Genomic DNA, 27,726 nt, shown 5'->3' on the forward strand with positions numbered 1-27,726 from the left:
CTTTAACAATAAGTACAACTATAACTGCTGAATTTCTATGGTTTAGTATGGGTAAAAACGTCAACCTAACTATAACGTCACTGTAACTTGGTCCCAATTTCTGTGCCCTTTTAGAGGAGGCCCATATATTGACAGAACTGCTGATCATATTCAAACGTCCAGTACCTCACACAGTGAGAACACACCCTAAGATGTGCTGTGACAAGAGAGTTTTATTGTTCCAGTATTGGATGTGTTTCGACCACTCATGGTCTCATTTGCGATATGGCCTGGAAAAGCTAAGTGCTCACTATGTACAGTGTTCATCCTGTAAAAAAAAGAGGCACCAAACTCGATCCACTTGCAGTGGTGCCATCTTATAGTATATTGAGAACATGAATTGAGCAATTGTTTTTGCTGTGGTTTCTGGAAAGGTTCCGCTAATATTCTCACAATAATGCATCATTCCATAGCCTATTCTTCAGTTGAAAGTATCATGGTATTAACACAATAAACTCAACAAGCCAATTAAGATTATTGCAATATTTTGGCAATTAAAACATAAATACCAGAATTCCCATGTGTTCGTTACAGACTCAATCCCCTTACATCTTCATGTGTGTAAATAACATGAGTAGAGCAATTTATTTGTTTATGCTTGTTTCTTGAAAATTTCCACAAAAAATAAATATCTGTCTATCTATCTATCTATCTATCTATCTATCTATCTATCTATCTATCTATCTATCTATCTATCTATCTATATCATTGAAAAAAACAAAGGTGCAAGTGACGTTCTAAAATACTCATGCAATTCAACAGTTATAGTTAACTTAAGTAACTATAACTCATGCCTCCTGCCATGTACTGTGTTGTCATCAATGATGTAATTTCAAATGTCACATTGATGTAATCAAAGTTGTCATAGAACATGTCATGAGTGATGTAATATTTTAAGTCATTAGCAGTGTATGACAAGGGTGCGAGTCATAATTACTTCAGTTAACCTTAACTGGCGTATTTAAGTTCTGTTTGTTTAAAATGTTATATTTAAGCTGACATTTTCACCTAACCATAATGACACTTTAACCTTAGTTTTTTCTTCTAAGATTATTTTTAAGCTATTTTATTACAATACCTAAACGTAAATCAACTTTATCCTTTTTTTTCAGTGAATTCCTTGTTTATTTTAATGCAAAGTACGATTTTATTTTCATACGTAGCTATGGTAACAATCCACTGTGCAAGGCCTTTGGCCAGGCCCTGTTCCAAATCCTTGGTCATGCGTGGCATGGGGTTGGTGCAGGGCTTGGCCTGCAGCTAGGCCTGGTGCCCCCCAGCCCCCAGCAGGCCATCAACCCCTCATGGGCAGGCAACCCCTGCAATGCTCAGCCTTCTAGCTTGCAAGTAGCCAACAGAACTGCCACAGAAGTAAAGAGGTTCACACTTTCTCCTGTGAGAGGCCTGCAGAACAGCAATAACTCCAACTTTTTTCAAATCTGGCCACAGGGGTAGCTAGAAAATAAAAATACCCCCACTTTGAACCAAACCTTTTATGGCACCAAGCAAGTGAAGTAAGTCGTCATAACCATCCCCAAAAGATCTTGCTTGTCTCTTCTATCCAAGCATCTATCCATTCATCCTTTCATCCTTCCAATTTCCCGCAGATATATCTGCTATTTCACCTTTACATTTTGTCAGAACCCATCCATCTTCAAACTTATCCATCACACATATCCATCCATCCATTCACTCAGTCTTACAACCTTTCACTTATCCATATCCCATTTCCTCCACCCATTCATCCATCCATCCATCCATTGTTTCAATCATTCATCCATCCTTTCACTCATCCATTTATCCTTTCACTTATCCTTCCATCCACTGTTTCACTCCATCCATCTATCCTCCCTTTCAGTCATCCATCTGTTCTCTCGTCCATCAAGCCTTCAACCCATTCATCCACCCCTCCATCCATCCATCCATATGCCCATTCACTCATCATCCATCCTTTCACTCACTCACCTGTCCATCCATTCACCCTTTCATCCAACCATCTATCTATCCTCCCTTTCACTCATTCATCCTTACATTTGTCCTATCACTCCTTTCATCCATCCATCCTTTGACTCCATCCAGCCATCCACTCATTGATCCCTTCATTTACCATTTTACTCATCATCCAACCTTTCACTCACACTCCTGTCCATCCATTCACCCTTTCATCCAACCATCTATCTACCCTCCCTTTCACTCATCCATCCCTCCTTTCACTCGCGAAGGCACGAGTTATAGTTACCTTAGGGTGCTAGTTATGGTTACTTGAAATAACACTAACTATAACTACTGAATTTCTCTGGTTTTGTAAGAGTAAATTCAGAACCTAAATATAACAGCCATAAAACTTTTGATTTTTTTCAGTGAATTTCTATGTCTTTTTAATGTAGAGTAAATGTAATTACTATATGTTAATCCAACCACCGCAGCGCATGGTCAAAGGGGTTGCCCGCAGGGCCTGGCCTGCAGCCAAGCCCTTATAACCTCCCAACCCAATGCATGGTCTTTGGCCATAGGGCCTGTGAGTGTCTGTCAGTGGATCTGTGAGTGGGTGCATGAGTGTCTGAGTGGGTCTGAAAGTGGGTCTGTGAGTCTAACAGTGGGGTCTGAGTGGGTGCATGAGTGTCTGAGTGGGTGTGTGAGTGGGTGCATGAGTCTCTGAGTGCATGTATGAGTGAATGAAATAGTGTATGAATGAGTTTAAAAACATTTTTTTTTAATGTTCCTGAATATCCTAGAATATTCTGGGATGTTCGAGGATATCACACATGGTGAAGAAAAATCATTTTAAACCCATAATGTGACTCTCAAACACTCCTATATCACACCCCTGAGGTCAGGGTACCTCCACCATGACCCCTTATACCACTTATTATTTCTATTTTCAGCCCCAGGGACCATCCATCATAACATAAAATGGCAGCTGCAACTCTCTAGTCAGGTTGTAGGCAGCCAATTACAGTGCTTCTATTTGCGTGCATAATTTATTCACAGCCAGAGATGAATTTAATTTCTTTTCTCCTAAACTACTGGACCAAATAACCATAGGCACAACCTGTGTACCAACAGCTAGATTTTTGCCAAATTTGGTGCAATTCCGTTCAGTGGTTTGGGCTGTAGCCGTGTTCAAAGGTCCAGTGGGAATTAACATGGAAACACAGCTTTTTTGACCCCGCCCTTTTTCTCGGCCCCTACTTGACAGATCAGCCTGAAACTGTCAATGTGCAACAATTATCACCGGGCACCTTTTTGGAAAATTTCGCACAGATTTGTCAAACGGCACCAAAGATATAGGCAAAAAAAGCTTTTTCTATGGAAACATGACCCTAACTATAACTACCTACTGTCGACCACCAGTAGGTAATATATATATATATATATATGTATATATATATATATATATATATCTACACACATACATATATATATATGTAGTTGTGTTTTTAGGGATTAGGCTGAGAATCTGAATCAGGGTGGTAAGGGTATTTTTAGGGTTAAGGGTGGGTATGGGTTTTTGGGTGGTAATGGTATTTTTAGGGTTAAGGTGGGTATGGGTTTTTGGGTGTAAAGGTTCTTTTTAGGGTTTAGGGTGGGTAAGGGTTTTTGGGTGGCAAGGGCATGTTTTTGGGTTGAGGGCAGGTATGGGTTTTTGGGGGCAAGGGTTTAGGGTTTAAGGATTTTAGATATTTTTATTAATGTGTTTCTTTCAATATATATGCATGTGTATTTAAATATACATCTATATATATATTAATAATATAATGTATGTGTGTGTGTGTGTATTTATACACATACATATATATATTAAGGCTTTATACTTCTGAAATACTACTTACATTTTTGTGGTAAAGGCATATGCATGGTAAAGACTCGTTGTAAAGGCATTTGTTGTTAAGACTTCATTGCTGCTAAGAATTCATGGTTATTGTTTGGGCAGTCGTTGTTCCAACATACAACCATCATTTACAGACAACACTCAGAACTTCAGGGCTTAAAACTGACTCATCCATGGCTGACTTTGTCAGTGACACTCCTCCTCATCATAAGTGGAAGGACATCAAAGGACTTTGGTGGGCTGATGAGGTCCCTTCCCTCAAGGCCAGCAAACCTTGGCTAAGGCTACCAGGCACGTGCCCATTAGTATAATTAGCTCATGTAAATCGCATGGCTGCCTGACTCTGACATGTCACGACCTCTGCTCAGCATGATAGATACTCATCATGCTTTGGAAAAGAGGGGAGGCGGAGTCCGTAATGACAGGCTTCCTCTGATGGAGTTATGCTGCTTGGAGTATTACGCCAAAGCTAAGAATAACATATATTGCTTCAAAGTCAGTTTCCAACCCATCAGCTACGCGTGGCCCATGTTCTCTACCCACGATTGCCAAATTGCTCCATGTCAGAATGTCAACATGTTTCTATTCGTTTCCTTTTACAAATTATTATTGTCACATATGTTAATGCAACCAGATGCATTACTGATTACACTTCACAGAGAGCACTGTTTGTTAAATGAAGGTACATAACTTCAAACTTGCTGTTTGTTGATATGAACTGACCCTGTCACTAAAACAACCAAACATGGGGAAAGCAACCCTTGCAGCATATCACCGATGCTTATTAGTGCAGTTGCGTCATTGCGCTTGCGCCAGCTGCAGCCTGCATACCTCAGGGTGGCGCAGACTGCTGTGCTGCTCACGTGAGCCAAACACAGCCGGCTAGCTGCCAACTTTACTGAGCGTTTCCGCCACCATGGGAGCTGTGATACATGTAGGGTGACCACCCGTCCGTAAATTTCACGGACTGTCCGTAATTTTGCCCTGCTGTCCGTTGTCCGTGATGAAAGTCTTCACGGACAGCATTTGTCCGTAATTTCAGCCTTTCACCTAAAGGACAACGGAGGCAGGGCGAAATTACCGGCAGATCAGTTTCCCCAGCGGGAATGAAGGGCAGGGAGTCTCCTGTGCCTTGAGGGAGGGGCAGACAAATAAGCAAAGGCCTTCTTGCCAAGGTGTTGCGTTCCCTAAAGAAATGCAAATGTGGGTAACTGGTAAATCTGCAAATGCAAAGGGGCTTGGAAACCTGCATTGACTTTAATCAAAGGAGTCACTTGAAGCTTTCTGATGGCAAAGATATTTTCATTTAGAGAGGTACTGTAATGGTGAGCTGTACAGTGTGTGGTTTTAATGGACTGTTATACATTTTATAACTAATACTAAAAGTTTTTATATTATTCAAATTTGAGAAGCACTTTTTTTATTTAACAGAATTGTATATGCGCATTTTGTAGCAGCCTATATTATGATGTAATTGTATTTATATAGCGCTTACTACCCCTGATGAGGCATCGAATGCATATTTAAAATAAGGACTTACGCATTCACAGTCCTTTCAGGACCCTCTGTACCTCATAGTACTAACAAACATTGGCAAAGCCAATAGGTCTTGTTTACGTAAGAGTTATTGGCTTTGCCAATGTGTTTTAGCCATGTTATGCACCAGAGTGGCTGCTGTTCAGCATGGCTAAAAGTTAGTGGCATAGTGGTGTGGAGTGGAATAGAGTGGCATAGGAGCAGTGGCGTAGAGCCCAGTGGTGCAGAGTACAGTGCAGTGGGATACAGTGCAGTGGTTTAGAGTGCAGTAGCATGGAGTGGCGTGGGACACAGTAGAATGGCATAGAGTGCAGTGGAGTAGAGTGGCAGAGAGTGCAGTAGTGCAGAGTGGTGCAGTGGCATAGAGTGCAGAGTAGACTCTCATGGCAGAGTGCAGTGGCGTGGTGTAGAGTGGTGCAGTGCAGAGTAGAGCATAGTGTTGTAGAGTGCAGTTGCTTAGAGTGGAGTGATGCAGAGTAGAGTGGCATAGAGTGCAGTGGCATAGATTGCAGTATCGTAGAATGCAGTAGTACAGAGTAGATTGGTGTACAGTACAGTGGCGGAGAGTGCAATGTTGCAGAGTAGAGTGTCAGTGCAGTGATAGAGAGCAGTGGCAGAGTACAGTGGTGCAGAGTAGAGGGCAGTGACATACAGTGCAGCTGTTTAGGGTGTACTGACGTAGAGTGCAGTGTCATGGGGCAGGGTAGAGGAGCATGGAGTGCAGTGGAATAGAGTGTATTGGTGCAGAATGTAGTAGTACAGAGTAGAGTGGAGTAGAGTATAGTAGCGGCCAGTGTAGTGTTGCAGAGTAAAGTGTCAGTGTGCAGTGATGTAGAGTGCATTGAACTAGAGTGCAGTGGTCAGAGCGGCATAGAGTGCAGTGGCGTAGAATGGATTGTTTCAGAGTAGAGTGCAGTTGCATGGAGTAGAGAGGTTCAGGGTAGAGAGCAGTGGCATACAATGCAGTGGCACAGAGTGCAGTGGCATAAAGTAGATTGTTTCACAGTAGAGTGAAGTGGCTTAGAGTAGAGAGGTGCAGGGTAGAATGGAGTTGCGCAGAGTGGCATTGAGTGTGATGGCATAGAGTAAAGTGCTGTAGAGTGCCGTGGCATAGAGGGCAGAGATGCAGAGTAGATTAAAGTGACGTACAGTGTATTGATGTATAGTGCAGGGGCATAGAGTTGAGTGTTACAGAGTAAGGTGCACTAGCACAGCGTGTATTAGCTTAGAGTGCAGTGGCATGTAGTGCAGTGTTGCAGAGTGGCATAGAGTGGAGTTGTGCGAACTAGATTGGTGTTGCCTAGACTGGAGTGGTATAGCGTGCAGAGGAGCAGAGCGCAGTGGTGTAGAGAGGCGTAAAGTGAATTGGCATAGAGTAGAGTGGTACAGAATAGAGTAAAGAGGCATAGTGTGAAGTAGCAGAGTGCAGTGGCAGAATGTGGAGTGGTTCAGAATGGAGAAGAGTGCAGTGCAGTGGCATGGAGTGGTGTAAAGTGGAGTGATACAGAATAGTGTGCAGTGGTGCAGAGCAGCGTGGAGTGGAGTATGCATGGTGTGGTAACACACTCCCATTACAGACAACACATTTTTGATTGAAATGATCATTACTTTTGCACAGACGTACAGTTTTTCAAATCAAACTATACTGTGCACAGACGATGTGTGGAAATTGCATCACCTAATACAATGATTTGTTTTAATCATATAAAGGTACCGGTATTTGTTTCCATCACAGTTTAGGATTAACAAAAATCTGCTTTATTTGTACTTCTAATTCTGATATATTCTGAAGTTTATTTAAATGTTGTCATGTGATAGAAAAAACTCTTTCCTAACCCAGGTATCGAGAAAGATTGTTGTATAAATCCTCTCACCTTGAAGTCAGAGAAAGAAAAGTAAACACTAAATTCCCACAAAATCAGAGCCTGAAATCTGACTTTGTTCTTTGAATGCACAGCAAATGTGATGAGATAACAACAAGATTTACAGGCCTGATTACAGAAAGGGAGCACTCGGAAGGATACTGTAAATAGGGTTTGGGCAAGGGAAGGAATGAACTCAAGATGCATAGCCTAAAACAAATAAAGCCAGCAAATTGAAAGCAACAAAATGTGAGTTACAAACCACAAGGCCAATGGCGAGCAATGGGCAGAGTGCATTCCCAAGGAAGCACTATGAATGTGCTTAAAGTGACAGCCGTGGGATACATTGTGGGGAAAGTCCAGTATTTTAGTCTAGTCCATACCTTGCAGAGGTTTGGCCAAATCAATCACCCAGGCAGTATGACGAGAAGATCTGGAGTGGTTTCCATGTTGCAGGAAAAGTCTGTACATCCATTCTATCAGTTTGCCACCAGTTCCTATGGTGTAGAGCTTCTGGCACACCTCTTGTAGGGTTAGTGCTAGGTGGCAGACATGAAATAGGGTATTTAATGATTATTTAAGGTGGCTGTAAGTAAGGAGTTGACCTGGGTGAAGATGGTAGTCTGCCATAAGGGTTGGGAAATTTAGTAGCTCGCCATCCAGAAACAAATTCCCCAATTTTAAGACACCTGCAGCATGCCACTGATGGAGTTGCTCTGAGCACAGCTGCCTTGTGCGAGTGGGAAGGCATAGCAAAGGTAGTGCACGAGAACAGGGTTTCTTCGTGTCAGTGAGTTTACAGGTTCCAGCAAGGCAAGAGAAAGCTGTGCATGATAACCCCAGATGGTGATCTGTAGAATGGTCAGTAGGAAACAATGTGCAGTGCATTAAGCCTTCCTTAAAAGTCTTTACTGATAAACCCCATCTCATGCAGAGGGTCGGGCAGAAAGCCAATGAGACACCCATTGGACCTGTGCAGCTGAATAATAGCATTCTAAGTCCAGAAGACCTAATCCACCCGCAGTTACAGGTAGTTTTATAGTGGAAAGAGCTACCTGACGGCGCAGAAGCAACCAAATCAGATCTGTGGCATATCTGAAGAAGGAATGAAGGACGAGCAGGGTAAGGTTTGTGAAATAATATTATCATTGGGGTAGCACACCATCTTCACTAGTGCCACTTGGCTCACTACTGAAAGCAGAAGAGAAGACCTAAAAGCAAACTGTGCTTGGAGGGACCGTGACGCTCTGCTGAGATTTTCATCCTGGAAATCAGTGGGAGAATGGTAAATATTAATCACTAGGTATCGAAAGGTAACTGGTTCCCAGTTCAATCTGAGATCTAATTGTATGTAAAGGGGAAAACAGTGCCATATGGTAAAGAAACACCAATTATATTTTACATTTTTTACAGTTTGTTTGTGCAATTTACGTCCCAATTATTTTGAAGATTCTATGAGTACTTGACACATAGGGAAAACCCAGATCACTAGTTTGGCCTTTGCTCAATTTCAAAACCATTTAAAGACATGGACAAAGCGGCCAATTACCTTTCACAACCTTGCAAGGGGTCTGGCCCCTGCTCACTCTTCACAAGCACGAACATCGGACCATTGTACCAGAAGAGTTTGCCAAGGTGGATGGGTGTTGCTTCTTCAACCACTTGACAGTGTCTCTTCTGTTTCTCACCTGTGTGCAGAGCCAACTCCCTAGGTACTCAATACCTTCCGATAGTCTTGGTGGACCCATCTTGTCTGATTTTAGGAATTGTCCCACCTTGTTCTTCTCTTCCATACTTATCCAGTTCTGAGCAACAACCCTTTGAATCACTTGCTGTGGATCTCCCATTTGATCTCAATTTCATCCTCCTCTTTTATTATCTTTGATTGGTAGTCCGGGCTCCCATTTCTGAGCTAAATGTAGTCCCAGATATACAGTCTAGTGCTGTGAGACTACAGACAAGTTGTGGGTACCTCACATCCTGACATTAGGTGTGAGACTGTCACACACACCATCTGCCCTGACTCTTTAAAAAAGATTTAGGTTGAAAGTCCATGGGCGGTTGGGGTAAGCCAGATGTTTTTGTTAAATTTGTTTAAACTAGCATAAGGTTTATTACCTTAATGTTTCCTAAACTGTTTGCCAGGGGTTTTAAAATGTTTAGAAACATAATCAAAATGTTGCTGTTACTTTCTCTTCAAGAAAGAATCAGTAGATTTGGGTAGGGGTGATGGCCGTGGTGATTGGCCTACGCTACTGAACAAGGACGTAATGTGACACCTGACTTTAGCATACCAGGAGGCAATCACAAAAAGACCACAGTGAATAAATAGTGCTGTTAAAAAACAGTAAATAAATGCACTGACAACATAGTGAGGCATGGCCTCTCTTGTGTGTGTCTGTAAAACTGACGTTTGTTCTTGAATTTTTGTCCTGAATTTTGACCCTTTGTCCTGAATTTTGACCCTTTGTCCTGAATTTTTTACAGTTCTGTCCAGAATTTGCTTCAATGCCAGGTGGTCACCCTAGATACATGTTTATTGATCAGTTGCGGGATCCCTATGTGTTGTATTCTTGAGGTTGTGCACGTATTCTGTATTTATTAATAAAAAAAATGGGAACTTAGTCACAGATTTATTGTAGGGAAATGAAACTTATTAAAGTGTATTACTGATGTAAAGAAGTATTTGTTTCAATTACCATATCCAAATATAAAAAACATACGCTCATTTCTTTAAACAATGTGGAGCGGTTGACAAGCACTACACTTCTGAAACCCTACTTACAACAAAGAATTAGGAGAAAATAAATATAGGACTGAGGGTCCAGGAACAGACTCTCACTTAAGAATTGAGAATTAGTCATGGCGCTTTAGTTCCCTCGGTTAAAGCCTTCGGAGCAGACTGTACCATTACTCACAAAGGGGCATAGACAAACACCACAGGTCAAAAAGATATTATACACTAAAATAGTCTAGGAGACAGTAAAAAAAACACAGGTGAGCTTGTGGATAGTAAAGTGCTGAAACTAGGTGGTAAAAGCTGCTCGGGGTAATAACATTTAATTGGGGATTTAGCTTCTAATTTGCAATCTTTAGTGGTGGAGCTACCAGAACGAGTTCATGGTGGGGATGGAGGGAGCGGTATTTGTGTGCTGTGGCTCAGTTTCATCTTCTGCCTGACGTGCTTAACAGTGCATTGCACGGTGTTTTAACACTAATCTCATTAGGAGTGCAAGCAGTAATATGTGAAAGTATTGGGCCTGTGCAATATTGTGTGTCACTAAGAATCAACATGCCTACTAGAAGGTAAATGAAAATGCAAGTAACATACACTGCCTACATCTGTCCTATCAGAAATGCCGTAATTGTAGGGTCTGCAAATAGTCTCAGATTCAAAAGGAAAAATCGCATAATTAACACAGAGGATTAATAAATCACAGCGACTGTAACCTTGTGTATGTTACATAAAGTAAATGTAATGATTTGTGCTTCGTCTTAACTCTACTAAATCTTCAGGATTGAGTCAAGATTTAGCAGGCTGCGTTAATATCTGGAAATATTTGAGAAGTTTAGTTTGTAAATCAAAGAATGTGTGTATTAAGGTATGCAGGAAATACTTGTTTTTCTGAAACCTTTTCCTTACACACGAGCGATAGCGCCACTGGGCGTGAGTTATCAAACTCCCTCACTTTGCAGTCAGAGTAGAAACATGAAAACAGTGATCTCCATGTTGGGCCAACTGGCAACTGTGTTTCAACAAACGTTACCTGGTATTTGTCAGCGTATCCTTGAACCCACAGCTAACACTATCAGAAAAACACTAGATAACGGGCAGAACACAGGGCTACTTTGTAGCTAATTCTTCTTCTGAAATTATTCAAGGTGTTTCTGGGGGTGCTGCAGCACCTCCCGCGCCCCTACTTCCAGCTCCACTGGATCTGTCCAGGCTTGGACTGCTAGGAGATACCGATGGAGCCCTTGGCCTGTGTGTGGTACCAGAGTGACATGGGTGCAAAAGGGGGTCGACAGGGCGTCATCTGGGTCCCTTATCTCTGGCCAGAGCTCCAATGGAAACAGAGCAAGCTGAGGAAGGGCCATGGACAGTGAGAGACTTTTAGCCTTGCTGATCCATCCCAAATCCAGGGGAACCCTGGAAACATGTGTCCGAAACACAGCCAGTAAGATGGTATACATGCAGTGGGAGATTAGTCAGGCACTTCTGGATGACTAAGCAGTATGATATAAAACAAATTAGTGAAGCAACTGACTAGGAGTTGGAAGAATACCTAGATAGATTTCAGATGGTCACAAAATGACAGAACAATTAGAATTCCCCCTGACCAAACAGGATGGCAGAACTTGGCAGAGATAAACTCCAGACAGTCTACCCACAGAATTCTACCTTACATACTTAGGCTAGTGACAATGTAATCTTCAGAGACCTTGAAAGACTTTCTCTTCCCCACAACAAAATAGGCATTTTCTCCTGAAGTTGAATAATGATACATATTTGATAACATCATGTGGGCCCCTTTAGATAATAACTAGGAAATACAAGATCCTTAGTAAAGTGATTGCGAGCAGAATTCTCATATCACTGCTAATAATGGTTTATGCTGACCAAGGCAGATTTGTCCCTTACTGCAACATGTGTGTTGAGTTCTGAGCTCATGCTCCTCACTCTTCCTCCATGAGGAGACAACCCTGAGAGTCAAGGCTAGAAAGAGTGCACTTGGCCTAATTTGACTAGCCATAGAAGGACAGCCACCAAGACAGAAGTGGCAAAAGAACTCAGCCATAGTGGTAGGGTGAGTAGCTCCTGTCTGCTCCTCCACCGCACACCAGGTGCCAGCTAGTGGTACTGGTGATACCCTGGATGTTGTCCTGCTGCACTTTCCCGTGGAGACTCTTGTATACATATGAGTCGACTGTGCATCTGGTGCTGCGCCATGAGATGTTCAGGAGAAGTTGTACGAGGTGTTTTCTTTCTAATGTCAGCCAATGCTCCAGGTTCTTGGTCATTGGGAGTTGTGTTCAGAATCTTCATTCTGGCTGTGACTTCGGATGCGTGAGGGTTTGGTTGTGGGCTCCTGCTTTACTTGAGACTCATTAAAGTCTTCAACTTTACATCTGTTGTCACTTCTTCATTTAACCACCCAAACATATATTGGTGACGAGCAATTTTCTCTGCGGGAGCGCCCCAACTCTAAATTGTGATTGTTTGCATACAGCTGCTCACCCTCTCCACAGTGCAATCTCCTAATTACTGTTAGCGTACCAACTTCTTGCCTTTCTGGGGTGGCACGGTGAGCAACAGAAGAGATGGATTAAACCCAGATCTGTGACTGGTGGTGAATGTTTGATTGATTCCACAATTCATCTATCATTTATGTATATTCTATTTTTTTAAATGTAAAACCTTCTTATGGGGCATACAATTCAATATTTCATAGATTATAAACCATTGATAAATATGCTCATCGGCAATGGAACAGGGAATGCATTAACCAGATTAGTAAGGATCCTGTCAAGCTACAGGAATATATTTCAGTATGAAGTATCTTCTGGGAGGCAAGAATGCCAGAACAGACAGTCTTTGGAGAATGCCTTTGAGTGTTGGAGCTGAAGCAAGTCAGAAGGATGATGTGGAGTGTGTATTTGCAGACATTGCGGATGGGTGTGCTGAACAAAAATGTTCAGTGTCAAAGAAGGAATGGTTAGATGCTTTTGGTAAAGATGCTTTATTACAGGACATGATTAAATTTGTGAGAAGTGGTTGGCCTAAGGACAGGACTCTTGAGGCATGCCTACAGACTTTTGCACAATTGTTGGATGAACTATCTTTAGTTGATGGTTTTCTAAAAAGAGAAGGCCTGTTGATACCGCTTGTAACATGGAGAAAGTTGTTTGAGATTTCTCACGAAGGGCATCTAGGGATTGGTACGACCACATGCAACCTCAAACAGTTTTATTTGTAGCCAGGTTTGGAAGTGCTTGTTAACAAGTGGATAGCTGAATGTGACACATACTTAATTTCTGACAAATATTGAAAGACTTTTGAAGCCATGTTACATGCTGTTCCACTTCCTGATGGTCCATGGGAGAAAGTATTACTGGATTTTGTGGGTCCATTTGATCAGCCCCCTTGTCACATGAAGTTCATGATTGTTCTGGTTGACTATTTTTCAAAGTGGTTCTACTTTGACTTTTGTATCCACTCTAGACACCATTACAGTGATTTATTTTCTAGAAAAGATCTTTGCAATTGAAAGACCTCCAAGAGAGATTGTTACTGACAATGGTACACACTTGAAATCTTCTCAGATTAAGTATTTCATTGAAAGATACCACTTCAGACATTTGAAAGTTGCACTATGCTCACCTATCTCCAAAGGTCTTGTTGAGCAGTTTAACACATTTTTAAAAGAAGGGGTGCAAAGAGAAGAAAAGCAAAGAACTATGTGGTGACTCCACATAGTGTTACAGGGTTGTCCCCTTTCAGGCTACTGCATAATAGATTACCCAGATAATCATTATGCCCTGATTAGGTCAAGGACCTTTTGGAATCAGATGATAATGCAGACATCAAGGGAATTATAAAGAGGAAACAGAATGACATGGAAAATTATTTTGACAGCAAGCATAAAACAAAGACATTAATTTTAAGGTTGGGTATTGGGTGATCATTAAAAACCCAATGGAGACAAAAAGGATAATCCAAATCTACCCTTCTCTTCAGAATCCCCAAGGTATCCAAGGGTGCCATACTGTTAGGAGGTAAGGGGTGGTGAAGCAAAAGGATCTTGGTTAAAATGTCATTAAAACAGGCTAGGGATGTTTAAGTAACTAAAGAGAAAGGTATTGAAAGGTGTGATGATCATATAGAAAATGCAGGTTGATTCAAGGTTGATGCTGAATATATGCCTTCAACCTCTAGTTACAAGGGTGGGTCTGGTACATCTGCTAGTGACACAACAATTTCCAGCAGGAATGATTCTTTTCTGAGTTCTGGTTCTGAAGTTGTTTCTGCTTCAGTCTCAGACATCACAGGTTTGGATTTAGCTACTGAAGTTGACAACAGTTCTCCACAAACCTCTGGTTGGAAGGTTTGCTGTAAATGTCCGTACCCGTTAGGTTTAAAGAATATTATATACAATTAATATGTAAATATTTTTAAGGGCATTTAGTTTTTTGGGTTTATTTTTCTTTTCTTAAGGTGAAGGGTGATGTCGTAACACGTGAGTTGGCTGTTCACCCCATGCTGCGCAATGAGATGCACAGGGGAAGTTGTAAGAGGTGTTTTATTTCTAATCTAATCCAACCTTCCAGGTTCTTGCTCGTTGGGAGTTGAGATCAGAATCTTCATTCCTGACGTGTGAAGACTTGGTCCTGGGCTCCTACTTTAAACTTCTTCATTTCACCGCTTCAACAGAGACCTTCTCCAGAGTGGTAGCTCCTTTTGGCTTTGCCAATGCCTGAAACTTTTAAACTTCGCCGGCATTGGCAAAGGCAATAGCAGATTCAGGCCATGTTAAAACTATGGAAAATAATGAAAACATGATCGGCGTGATGCACGACATAATGTAATTTGCATTGTCACGTCGTGTCACGACATTGTAACACATGCTGCATAATGGAGCACAGTGGCCAGATTTAAAATTAAAAAACAAGATTGTCTATACTTATAAATGTTCACTCGGGCATTGGCAAAGTCAATCACGCCCCCTCCTCCTCTACAATGGCAAAGTTTATTTATTGGCTTTGCCAATGGTTATTTTTTAAAATGTTTCTCACTGCAGCAGGTATCAAGTTTTTAACTGCTTCGCACTGCAGCAGGTATTTTTTTTATGTCTCCTGTCAGCTTGAGAGCAAGTGTCAAAAGTATTGACTTTGCCAATCAATGCATGGTTACATTCCGACAGCACTCGAGCTGAATGTTTTATTTTGATTTTTTTTTTTTTAAAACGTCTGCCCACGACATCTGCTTCAGTTTTTGACAGATAACAGGCGCTGAGTACTGTCGTGCTCCTGTAGCAGCCTGCGTACCTAATCTGAAGCGAGCGGAAAGGTAACATTCTTCTTGAGAGAAACAATACGTAAACGGGACGATGGGAGCAGTGCGCCTCAGGTGAGTCCAGGGAGCGGCCGCAAGGGGGTGGGGGCGAGGAAGGAACAAAACAAATATGAACGAGACTTGTTTCATTTTTACGAGATTCTGGAAGAGTAACCGGGGTTATAATTTTAGCCGACCCGTTCTGAGTCACGCGTTCCTGCGTGGTATGCTGAAATAGTGTTATGTATTCAAGTCAGCTTAAACCGGCTCTCCAGTTATGAGGAAACGCCAGCTGGGTTCTAAGGGCGAGTAATCTCTTCAGGCCTCCTCCCTCAGTAGCGCACGCCCTTTGCACATTAATGTTTAAGGATGATTATTAAGTGCCAAAGTGCTACCAAAAGTGATTTCTGGTCGCTTTAATCATACCGTCACCAAAAATAGGGTCCCATTTCTTAATCAAGGAGGAGCAAGAAGTGTGCGGTGCAAGCCAGCAGAATCACAAAAGGAGCTCAGCCGAGGCTGACTCTGAGGATTGGCTTTGTCCCAAGGACAACGCACAAACCAAGCCTTCTCAAGATTTGGTATTGAAATCACACAACAAATGTCATGCAAAAGTATAGCAACTCTTTACTTTTTTTTAAAAGATTTTTTCTTCAGCATTTAGATTTTTTTCAATTTATACATTAGACTGTATCAGTTTAAATGTCACATTAAAGCTTATCTTAAACTTTGAAAAATGCGTGAAAATGTCATGATGTCGCAAAAGGGGAGCTTGCTCTTGGTCTGTTTTGAATCCAGTTACTCACTGGACAATGGCCAAGCCCAAGGTGGACATATGGCTCTCACCAGCCATGACGCTTGCTTTGTCCAGTTTTTGGGATGAACTTATTATGTTTTGTAAAATCTGAGCTAGTCAGTGTGTTGTGCAGAGAGTGGCTTTGTTTATCAAGCAGGATCCCAAACGATACCCCCTGCTATTAAAAAAACATGCAATCCTCAAATGGTTTCATAGGCTGAATACAGAAGTTGGATCGTCTGGCACAGAGTAGGATTGAAACACTGGATAGTTTGAGCTACTTGCACAAGTTGCCTTTGTTACCGTTACTCGATAGCAATGTCAACAAAACCCATACAGTATTGTTTTAATTTGAATTCTATATTTGTTTACTGTTTTAATCATTTATTTAACTATGTCTGAGTATGGTGCATGTACAAAGTGACATCAAGGGGAGACAACTGGCTAAAAAATAAAATTAGATCTATACTGGTCTTCATCCTGACATACAAGATCTTGGGCCGTATTACTGAAAGGATGTACTGGCCCGGCCTATGCCACAGCACACATTTAACTGCATGCGTTGGGTAGAGACCAAGGCAAGGAAGTCTTTTGCATTCAATGCAGGGTTCATAGTGCAGGTGCAAAGTCATGCCTGCACTCTGAACAGTGCATTAGTAAAAAGGCTGATCAATGTTTGAAGATGTCAGTCCGCTTCTCACTGCAGGCAGCAACCCAGAGTAGATTTCAAAGGGTGGAAGAGATCCCCCTGCAGGCTGGTGCAGTGAGTGATGGCACGAACCTGCACAGGGAAGCCTGAGAGTGCTGTGCTACCCCTCACAAGATGCACACTCAGAGGTGCACTGACTGTGAGCCACAGGTATGTGGTACAATGTCTGCATCTGGATTATGGGGCAAAGGATTCACTTCTTTTCATGGGACCATTGGACTCACTTAGCAAAGAATTCACTTATTTTCATGGGACCATTGGACTCACTTAGCAAAGAATTCACTTATTTTCATGGGACCATTGGACTCACTTAGCAAAGAATTCACTTATTTTCATGCATGGGGCCACGTGGATCATTGGTGACTTAAGGACTAACAAGGCTGGAAAGCATTATTTAGGTGGCCAGGGCTTGGTTATGGAGGGTGTGTGGATTATGGAACACCTTTAAATTGTGATTTCTCTTTCACTTGTACCCATCGGTGCAGCTTGAAAGGAAGTTTGATATTTGAATTGAGTTCTAAACTAGATATGCAGCAGTTTGGTTCTGGACTCTCTACAGTTTTCTTAGTGTCTGGATGCCCTGTGTAAATGCCCTCGCCCACAAGGGATGTCGCAACAGCAGAGACAAGTGCATTCTTTTAGAAGTGAAGGTGAAAAAGAGACATTACATAGACAGAGAAATCTCAAGTGTTAGAATGCATTCGTGGTTATACATATACATTGGAGAATTGAAAGACAGGTCATTGTCAAAACTGGGCATACATAGCACTAAGGAAATGTACTTGATAGTCATCATGATGGATTGAGACCACCGATTAAATTACATAAAGCAACCATCCTGAATGGGGCAGATTAGGGGCAAAAACTACAGGGCATGGGAGTGGGCATGCTTGTGTAATGTGCATTGGTGTTTGAGAGTCTAGGCATAGAGCTGAAGAGATGGAACCAAGGAAATCCGATGCTCTAGAATATGTGGGCAGAATAAAGACAGCAGAGGTTTCCACGGGGTTGACAGCAAACTTCAAATTAGCTGCTGGTGCACAATTCTCGGCAGCCTGCATTCAGCTGCCTGCTTGTGTGTCTCTGCAGAGCCAGCGACTTGCATGACATCAGTCGGAGACCCCAAAGCCCTCACCATGAAGGCATCATCATTCAGGTTTTCAGTATCAGTCATGGATTGCTGTGAGGAACACACGACAGGCTTGCTGATGTTGTGATAATTTAAGACGTGAACAGTGGCGTACATAGTCAATAAAGAGGCCCAGTGAGAGAGGGATTATCCTTGAGTGATTCCACAAAAAATGGAGGTGGGACCTAATAGAATGGAAATCAGTCTTACTTCACGCTATAAGTCTGGTCAGCCACAAATCAGTTCAGTTCAAAACTTTATTTGGCAAATTTAAAAACAGCCATAAACGGACATTCAATAAATATACAGCATAAACACAAATACAAAATACAAATATTTAAATATTTAAAAACCGCCAGGGTCATGAAGCAGCCAGTTTCATCCTTTGTAATGTCTAAAACACAATACTTTTCCTTTGGTGTATAGCCTTCCTGATAAATAAAGCAACATTAAAATACAAAAAGTGATCTTCAAGTGCAAAGAGATATTCCATCTCTTTTTTTAAAATAATTTCTGACATTCTGAGTGAGAAAAATCGGTTTAAGATAAAAACACCTGAGATTCTTATAAAAATCACAGAAAAGCAGAAAGTGCTGAGTACTTTGCTTAGTCAAACCAGCACATGGACATGATGTCAAGTCTGAAGGACAGGTCTTCATATTAGGAAAAACAACTAGATGATGGACCATACCCGATGTTGAATGTTGCTCACACAAGACAAATAATACTGGCAGCCCTCCCAGAGGGTTAGAGACATTTGAAAAGCAACCATCAATTTCCTCGCCTCTTCCCTCATTCTGCAGTCGTGCCTTTTTTTAAAGAATGCATCCTTAATATGCCTCTTAGTAAGAGATAAAACGTTAAGTGGATCTGCTACACAACAGATTGAAGAAAGTACTAAAAGTTGTATTCAAGTACCAACACCAGGGAAAAAGACAGACATTATCTAAAGTTAGGAAATCTAAGATAATTGATTTCATAAAACTTGTCTTATCTTTTGACCATATGGAGAACCACAGTAATAAAGGTTTAATTAACAGCAAATCTTCCATATACTGCAGACTAACCTCCTTATGAGCAATCAGGGATGAGGCCAAGGTGGGCAGGCACAACAGGCGTTTCAGGAACTTGAAGAGAGTTATTGGGGGCATAACCCCACAGCCCTGCCTCAAACTTAGCTGTAGAGGCTCCTCTGGCCTTGTATATCTCAACCATATACTTGACAGGTCAACTACCCAGTTTCCTTGAAAACCTAGAACCCCATGACAACACCTGCTCATCTTAGATTTGGCATTTAAAACCTGCTGAGCCCACACACCACTGCATGTGATTGGGCCCTCCAGATAACAAAAGAAGTGTACTCCAGAAATTTAAGACTCACCAAGAAAAAAGGGTCTGCATTTTTGGGGTTTAGACCCACATATCAATGTATAAGCTTTGGGTTTATTGATTACCATCTTTCTAGTGGCCATAAACTCCCCAAATGCATTCATCAGCTCCTATAGACCAATGGGCGTCCTACATAACAGCAAGGCGTTGTCGACGTGGAGCCAAACTGGAATAGGGTGATCCGCGGCGGTGGGCACATTGGCCAACAGTGCCTGGAAGGTCTCATCAATTCCATTAATAAAAAGGAAAAACAACAAGGAGGCGAATATACAGCCCTGTCTAATCCCCCTCTCTACTCTAAAAATTGACAGACATTCTCCCTGGGACCACATTGAACTTTGTATGGTAAATCCCCATACACATGTGCAAGAAAACAAATGATCGCTCTCGGAGCACCAAGGGCAATCAAGGTTGACCAAAGAATAGAATAGAAAGGTCAACCAGGTCAAATGCGATGCTTGGATCAACAAAGCAGAGATACAGAAATCCCAGTGTGGCCCTAGTATATATTTTCCAATCAGCAGGTCCAAATTTACACATTTCTCAACCATCCCAAGGCCCTTCCTGAATCCAAACTGAGCTTCTGATAACATAGCATTATCCTGTGTCCATTCCTCTAACCTCATATATAGAACCCTACTCATCAGTTTCCCAGAGAAATCCAAGAGGAAAATCTGCTGATAACACTCGGGGTCTGATTTATCACCCTTTTTAAAGATAGCTACATTTATTAAAACAGCCCAAGAGGGAGGGATCTTACTCTCTACAGCTGCATTAACCACCCTGCTCAGTATAGGACCCCATAAGTCCCTAGCTGCTTTAAAAGCATCCACTGGCACTCTGTCGGGGCCTGGAGCCTTTCCATCTGCTCTCTGCTGTAAGGCAAGAAGGACCTCCTCTAAGGTAATATTTAGAGGGAGAGGACTCCAGATTCAATCTCCCTCACCCGCTATTGAGCTACAGTCCTTGGAATTTTGTTTGAAAATATTCCAAAAATGGGCTACCCATGCTTCACAGTGGACAAAGGCATTAAGCTCTAGAATTACATCATTTTTTTTTTAAAGGAGGCATTAACCATATCCCAAAACAGCTTATTATCCTTTGTTTCTGCAGCTTGGGTCAGTTTTACCCATGCCTCATCCTGTAACACCTTCTTCCTGATTGCTAGTACCTGCTTATAGTTCTTACGGAGTGACCTTATAGCCATATGGTCCATAGGAGAAGTATGTAGGGCCATTTTCAAACGCTGAGAAGCCTGGGTGCAAGAGTGGTCAAATCACCCCCGGTTTCTAGTTTGTATAGTTCTCAGGACCAGTGCTAAAAAAGCATTAATGCAACCTGTGATCTGATCAAAGCTAAACAATAACTTTCCATGGACCACCTCCTTCAAGCAGTAACTAACCTCAACTGAATTCTTAATTATGACTCTTTTAAAATACTATTGGGCTCTATTCTAGACCATTTAATCCTTATGCCATTGGGCCTAACTGGAGTAACGTTAGTAATTGTAGTGGGTACCTTACGGTTATTTGTCCAGAAGGAATAAGGTAACATAATTGGATTATGATTGCTCATTGCGGTCGGGATGATACTGGAAGTGCCAACCAGATCCCGGTCGGAAGCACATACCAAAACGTGATCTATAACAATATTGGCATTTCTACCAATAAAGGAGGGTATCTGCTCTCCAATAGGGCCACATTTACACTCCTACAAACAAGATCATATTTGATAATACCATCCCCATGCAGGCTAGAATAGCCACAAATCTGATTCACAGGAAGAGGACGTAGCTGGATAGTAAAATCACCGGCCCACATCAATATAAAATGGGAGTGGATAGGGCTTAAGAAGGTTTCCAAGCCTGAATCCAGGGCTTGTACCACCTTTCTACGAGAGATGTCAAATACTTTGTTATAAAAGTTAACTAACACTAAATCAGAGCCTCCTTTGTAGCTAACCACAGAAACTGGGCGTGGGGTCCTGCAAGTACAGCCCTTTTAGCAGTAATAAATAACATATGAGGTACTATCTGTAGCCCTTTCTTGGCCTGCCCCACTGAGGAATGTAAAGCTCCCAAAAAATGTGACGAAAAGCCCTCCACATGAGTTGTGTTCACACACCACATTTCCTGTATGCAAATAACGTCAAAGCTACTGATAAAACTCAGCCAGTCAGGACAGGCCGCACACATTTCCCATAGCAAATTTATAGTCACCTGTATACTCCTGACTGGGTGTACTCCTAAAGGGTTCCTCTAATGGTGACACATTAAGACTACAATTATTATTAGTTGTAGTTACAAATGCCCCAGAAGTGTCTGCAATACAGCCCACAGACCCAGATATAGAGTGATGTGGGGTTGGGTATCACTATAGTAAGGTCCTACGTAGTATCCCCACTTTTCTCCTTATAGTGAGGGATGGAGGAACCCCCTCATGTGCTCAAGTCAGTCATTATCTTGCAGGGAACTCAGGGTCTGAAAGCTGTTGGATAAGGCTATAGGGGAAGTTGAACAAAAAAGCCACGCCTAATTGCCATCAACCTGGCTAGGGCTTCCCATGCAAAACTAGGTCGCTTAAAATACATTATAATGCAGTCCCCAATAAAGTTTTTCCTTAACAGGCCAATCTATCCTACTCTTCTAGTCATCAAAATTTGATTGGCCCTTCTAGGCCCTACTCACACTAAGCCAATTAATTACTTTGGGCCTGATTCTAACTTTGGAGGACGGTGTTAAACCGTCCCAAAAGTGGCGGATATACCACCTACCGTATTACGAGTTCCATAGGATATAATGGACTCGTAATACGGTAGGTGGTATATCCGCCACTTTTGGGACGGTTTAACACCGTCCTCCAAAGTTAGAATCAGGCCCTTTATTCTTTAACACCTAGAGGGTTCACTAGAGCCACAGTTCAGAGGGGGTACATTAACCAGGACTGCCACATAAGGGCAATAAGCTGGAGTTAAGTTAATAGTCCGGGGGTCACATGAGGCCTTTGTAACTTACATCCATGGGCCATTTCCTATTGGAGCAGCCAGCTGGTTAACCGAGCAGAATTGCTGGCATGGTTGAGTACTAGCCACAGACAGTATCGATGTTGACGGCAATGCACTACCTGAGGGATTCGGACTAGATGTACAACTTATGTGTACTGGTGCAAGAATGTGCCTACTACTAGCAAACTCATCTATACGGGGGGTCTAAAGCACCATCATGCGTAGAAGGATCCACCTGTGCTCGTCCTAGTTCAGGCAAGGGCTGAGACATTTGAGCGTCCGGGGTATCAGTTCTAATTGTTATTATACTAAGCAAAAGTTCCTCAATAGATTCCAGTCTTGGTAATAGGTAGAAGCATGTCTTGCATTAACACCCTGACATTTTAAAGAATGTTATCCTGGAAAACAGTCAATAGGTCCAAAAAGGACATATTGCTGAGGGTGGGACGTTTAGAAGTATCAATGTCCAACTAAGCCACATTGGGGAGAGGTCCTCTTTTTACCCCATGGCGTCTCTTCCTTTTAGTTGGGGGGCCTCCATCAGGGCCTCTATCTTGGGTTGATACTTGCAAGTGACTGGAATTCTACCCCTGTTCATAACCATGCTCATTAGATCTAGGAAGAGCTTTTAGGGTGGCTTTCTGACAATAGCTGGAAATCACAATGGAAGGCTGTACAATTGACTCTGGAGATGGAAGGGTATTAGAGGCCAAAGCTACCACAGCAGATAGCCAGTGTTCTGCACTCTTTATTTCCTTATAAAGAGCTCCCACTGCTTTCCTAATATAGCCTTCTAGCGCAGTGGTGGCTGCCACTCGACGGGGGTGGCGGGGCGGGGGCTGAAAAAACCCCCGAAAACCACTTACCTGTGGGGGGGATGTATTTGTCTCCCCTCCGTCCTCTTCCTCTACCCGGCTGCACACAGGCTCCCAGCCAATCACGACGCTGCTGTCACCAGCATGACAGCAGCATCGTGATTGGTTTGAGCGGCCGCTTAGACTGGGAGCCTGGGCATGTTCTCCACTCGGCTGTGCAATACAGTCAGGTAGAGAACATGCAAAGTGCGCATGTCTGTTTGATAGGCCCAACATGGCCAGCCAAACAGACATGCACACTTTGACCCTCATTCTGACCTTGGCGGGCGGCGGAGGCCGCCCGCCAAAGTCCCGCCGTCAGGTTACCGTTCCGCGGTCGAAAGACCGCGGCGGTAATTCTGACTTTCCCGCTGGGCTGGCGGGCGGTCGCCTTCAGACCGCCAGCCAGCCCAGCGGGAAAGAGGCTTCCACGATGAAGCCGGCTCGGAATCGAGCCGGCGGAGTGGAAGCTGTGCGACGGGTGCAGTTGCACCCGTCGCGTATTTCACTGTCTGCGCAGCAGACAGTGAAATACATTTAGGGGCCCTCTTACGGGGGCCCCTGCAATGCCCATGCCAGTGGCATGGGCACTGCAGGGGCCCCCAGGGGCCCTGCGACCCCCCCTACCGCCATCCGGATCCCAGCGGTCCGACCGCCGGGATCTGGATGGCGGTAGGGGGGGTCGGAATCCCCGCGGCGGTGCAGCAAGCTGCGCCGCCGCGGAGGATTCAATGGGGCGGCGGTACACTGGCGGGACCCCGCCAGTGGTGCCGGTCTGACCGCGGGTTTACCGCCGCGGTCGGAATCCCCATTGGAGCACCGCCGGCCTGTCGGCGGTGCTCCCGCGGTCCTCCGCCCTGGCGGTCAAAGACCGCCAGGGTCAGAATGACCACCTTTGTGTGTACATAGCCCTCCTCTGACCCCCTCACTCCAGCCCAGCCCCGCCCGCCTGTTACTACAAGGAAAAATAAAATGATAATAACGTAGCGTTATTATCATTTTATTTTTCCTTTTCCCACAATCAAGTGGGGCGACGCTCCTCCGCTTCAGCGGAGGAGCCGCCCCTGATCTAGCGTACAGTCACCAGCTTTAACGGTGGGTGAAGCTTTTCTTTTACCCATTGTTTAATAAGTCAAAAGGTGGTCCAGCTGCCCACAGACAATAAGAGTATAAATTAGAAGCACAGCACCTTAATATGGCTCTAACAAAATAGAACCAAGAGTGGTGGCCCATGCCAGCCTTTTCCGTCCACGGACGGGCGCAGATGGGCCTGCTCTTGGCCTGGTCTTCACCCGGGTGCATCCTGCACACACCCTGCACAGCGGGATCAGCTGGTGCAATTTGTAGCGCAGCAATATGGGCAGCCCGCCCCCTTCCACCTTGGGCATTTGGAGATGGTTTGTGGGATTCAAAGTCCCTCCTGTAGCATCAAGTGTCCTTTAGGTATGTCAACACAGCCACAAATCATTGCATGTGAGTGTGTGAGGAGTCAAATTCACAACGCTTGCTCTGAGGGACTTTAGTTTGCTTCCTATGAATGAAATATGTTTGTTGAGTTTGCCCCAGAGACTTTGGAAGGACAGGCATTGAGAATGTGAGGTTAGGAGCCACTGTTTTGTTTTGTAAATATGGAAAAATTCTCACGTGAAATACTTTGTTTCTGTAACTAAGGCCCTCATTCTGACCTTGGCGGGCGGCGGAGGCCGCCCGCCAAAGTCCCGCCGTCAGGTTACCGTTCCGCGGTCGAAAGACCGCGGCGGTAATTCTGACATTCCCGCTGGGCTGGCGGGCGGCCGCCTTCAGGCCGCCCGCCAGCCCAGCGGGAAAGAGGCTTCCACGATGAAGCCGGCTCGGAATCGAGCCGGCGGAGTGGAATCTGTGCGACGGGTGCAGTTGCACCCGTCGCGTATTTCACTGTCTGCGCAGCAGACAGTGAAATACATTTAGGGGCCCTCTTATGGGGGCCCCTGCAGTGCCCATGCCAGTGGCATGGGCACTGCAGGGGCCCCCAGGGGCCCCGCGACCCCCCCTACCGCCATCCGGTTCCCAGCGGTCGGACCGCCGGGATCTGGATGGCGGTAGGGGGGGTCGGAATCCCCTCGGCGGCGCAGCAAGCTGCGCCACCTTGGAGGATTCAATGGGGCGGCGGGACACTGGCGGGAGACCGCCAGTGTTGCCGGTCCGACCGCGGCTTTACCGCCGCGGTCGGAATCCCCATTGGAGCACCGCCGGCCTGTCGGCGGTGCTCCCGCGGTCCTCCGCCCTGGCGGTCTTTGACCGCCAGGGTCAGAATGACCGCCTAAGTCTGGAAATATGCTATCTTTGCCATATTGCACACTTCCTAGTAGCCAGGGGAGCTTTTATGGAGTTCACTGTGGAGTCTGTTGATGTCTTTCCTGTTGCATCTTTTGGATTTGTGGGTTTCGAGTGGGGCACCAGGTTGAGGGCAATTGCAGCTGTGCTCTCTAGGTGATCTAGGATATCCAGTAGGACCTTTAAAGTTCACTTATCAAAGCCTGGAAGAGTTTCTGCGAAGGAGTCAGAACTTCATTTCCTAATTATAACTATGCTCATGCAAGCTGGTGGTCACGTTTAGTAGCAGGCTTCCTTTTAATGAAAAAGTTGATTAAGTTTCTTGCTTGAGTGGTGCAGGCAAAGTGAATATCTGCAGTTCTGGGATCAGTGAGAACAGGACACGTAGTATGTAGCCATATGAGTTTGTTGGCCTGACAGTCGAAGAAATTCCAAATTGTTTTTGTCCTAAATAATTCCTTCTGCAAAAGCCCCAAAAATTAAACGGTGTTTTCTGTTAGTTAGAAAGTGTTTTGACAGGTGAAGGATATAGGCGTGAAAAATGCTGGGTCACTTTACAGATGGGGGTGATCGTATGTGCATATAAAGACCGTAGATGGGTTGGGAATGCATATTGATAACAGGTATTTAAAAGAACCTAGTAATGGGTATTGGATTTCTTTGTATAATTAGGCCAATGGTGGCTAGTGCTTAATTTATAAAAAAAGCATAAGTGCCAGTGCACTCATCAGGCAGCCACTGCAGCTAGTACCACCCATTGCTTCTGCCAGCGCTGCCAATGATAGTACCAACACAACCACTAACCATCACACTCCTATAAGTGTGACAGTCCAGACCATTCCAGGCCTCCAAAGCTATAAGAATAGCATGTGTGGCAGGTAGTGATCAGTTTTAATGTACACTGAATTAGTAAACAACTTTTGTTGTGCTCTTCTATAAATCAGACAAATAGTGCCACCATGTGGCATACTATCATAAGTGCCACTGTTGAAAATTAATTACTGAGGCTGAGCAGCTAAAACCACCAGCTCAAATTAAGCACTGATGGTGCCTACTGTCCAAACTGTTTTGTCTCTTTCTGATGACCTACTTTCCAATCTCCAGGACAAAAACGCCCTGGATGGACAGTTCAGCAGCACTATGGTCTTCATAACATGTTCAATATGAAGAGAACCAACACATGTATTCTAGAATGTTGCACCAGCAGAGTTTCTGGTTCATATATCTCTACTTAAGACCCAATGGACCCATTTGCATTGGATTCCTGGTGGAGATTTTAACTATATGCTAGACCCAGCATAGGATAGGTTCTACACCTTCTTCCCCAATCCTTTACCATAAGTGCTGCATCATGCCTGTCACAATGCCTCACACACTCGTCTTTATTAGATAGTTGTTGAGCCCTGAACCCGGCTGCCAGGGAAAAGTCCTTCTATTCCCTTATGTGTGGTCTCCATGTCAGACTTGACCGCTTTCTCTGTCACCCGCCACACAGCTCGAAGTCACAGAAGCGGAGTACCTGGGGAAGACCCTGTCAGATCATCACCTGCTACTTGCGTTGCATTGGGTGGGGCATCCCACCGGTACCCACCTGGGGCTTGGAGCCCACAGAACTCATGGACCCTGTATTCATGCAACTGTTGCCATTTATATAGTAGAACGCAGCAGCACGGCCTCCACACATTTGGTTTAGTAAGATGCATTAAAAACTGTGGTGCAAGGGCACTCAATACATACAGTTGTGAGGTTGAGGGGCACATGCAACTGGGAGCTTGCCCAGGTTGAAACCTCCTTGCAGGGTCTTCAGCAGGCCATGTTGGAGAATGATGCTGCCTGGGTTCAATTGACAGAAGCAAGGGGCCGCCATGCCCAGCTGATTGAGTTGTTGCGATGCCTCGACTATAAGGTTTACCAAGCCAAGATGCATGCAGAAGGGGACAAACCTGGACATCTACTGGAGTGGCTGCTAAGGAGGGCATCGGACATTGGACATCGAAATAAGGCATTGAGCCGCTGACTGCCATCTGCGATTCTCTCAACTCAGTCGCTGCCACCCTGGAAGCCATACACACCGCATTGTGAGTGCACTACCAGGCCCTGTACAACCCTGTACCTCTATAAGGTCAGCCAAATATTCAGGAATACCGTCAAACAGTTACATTACTGATGGTGCCTGTGGAACAAAGATAAGCCCTGAATAGCCACATTACA

Source organism: Pleurodeles waltl, chromosome 9 (assembly GCF_031143425.1).
Source record: "Pleurodeles waltl isolate 20211129_DDA chromosome 9, aPleWal1.hap1.20221129, whole genome shotgun sequence".
NCBI classification, from domain to species: domain Eukaryota; kingdom Metazoa; phylum Chordata; class Amphibia; order Caudata; family Salamandridae; genus Pleurodeles; species Pleurodeles waltl.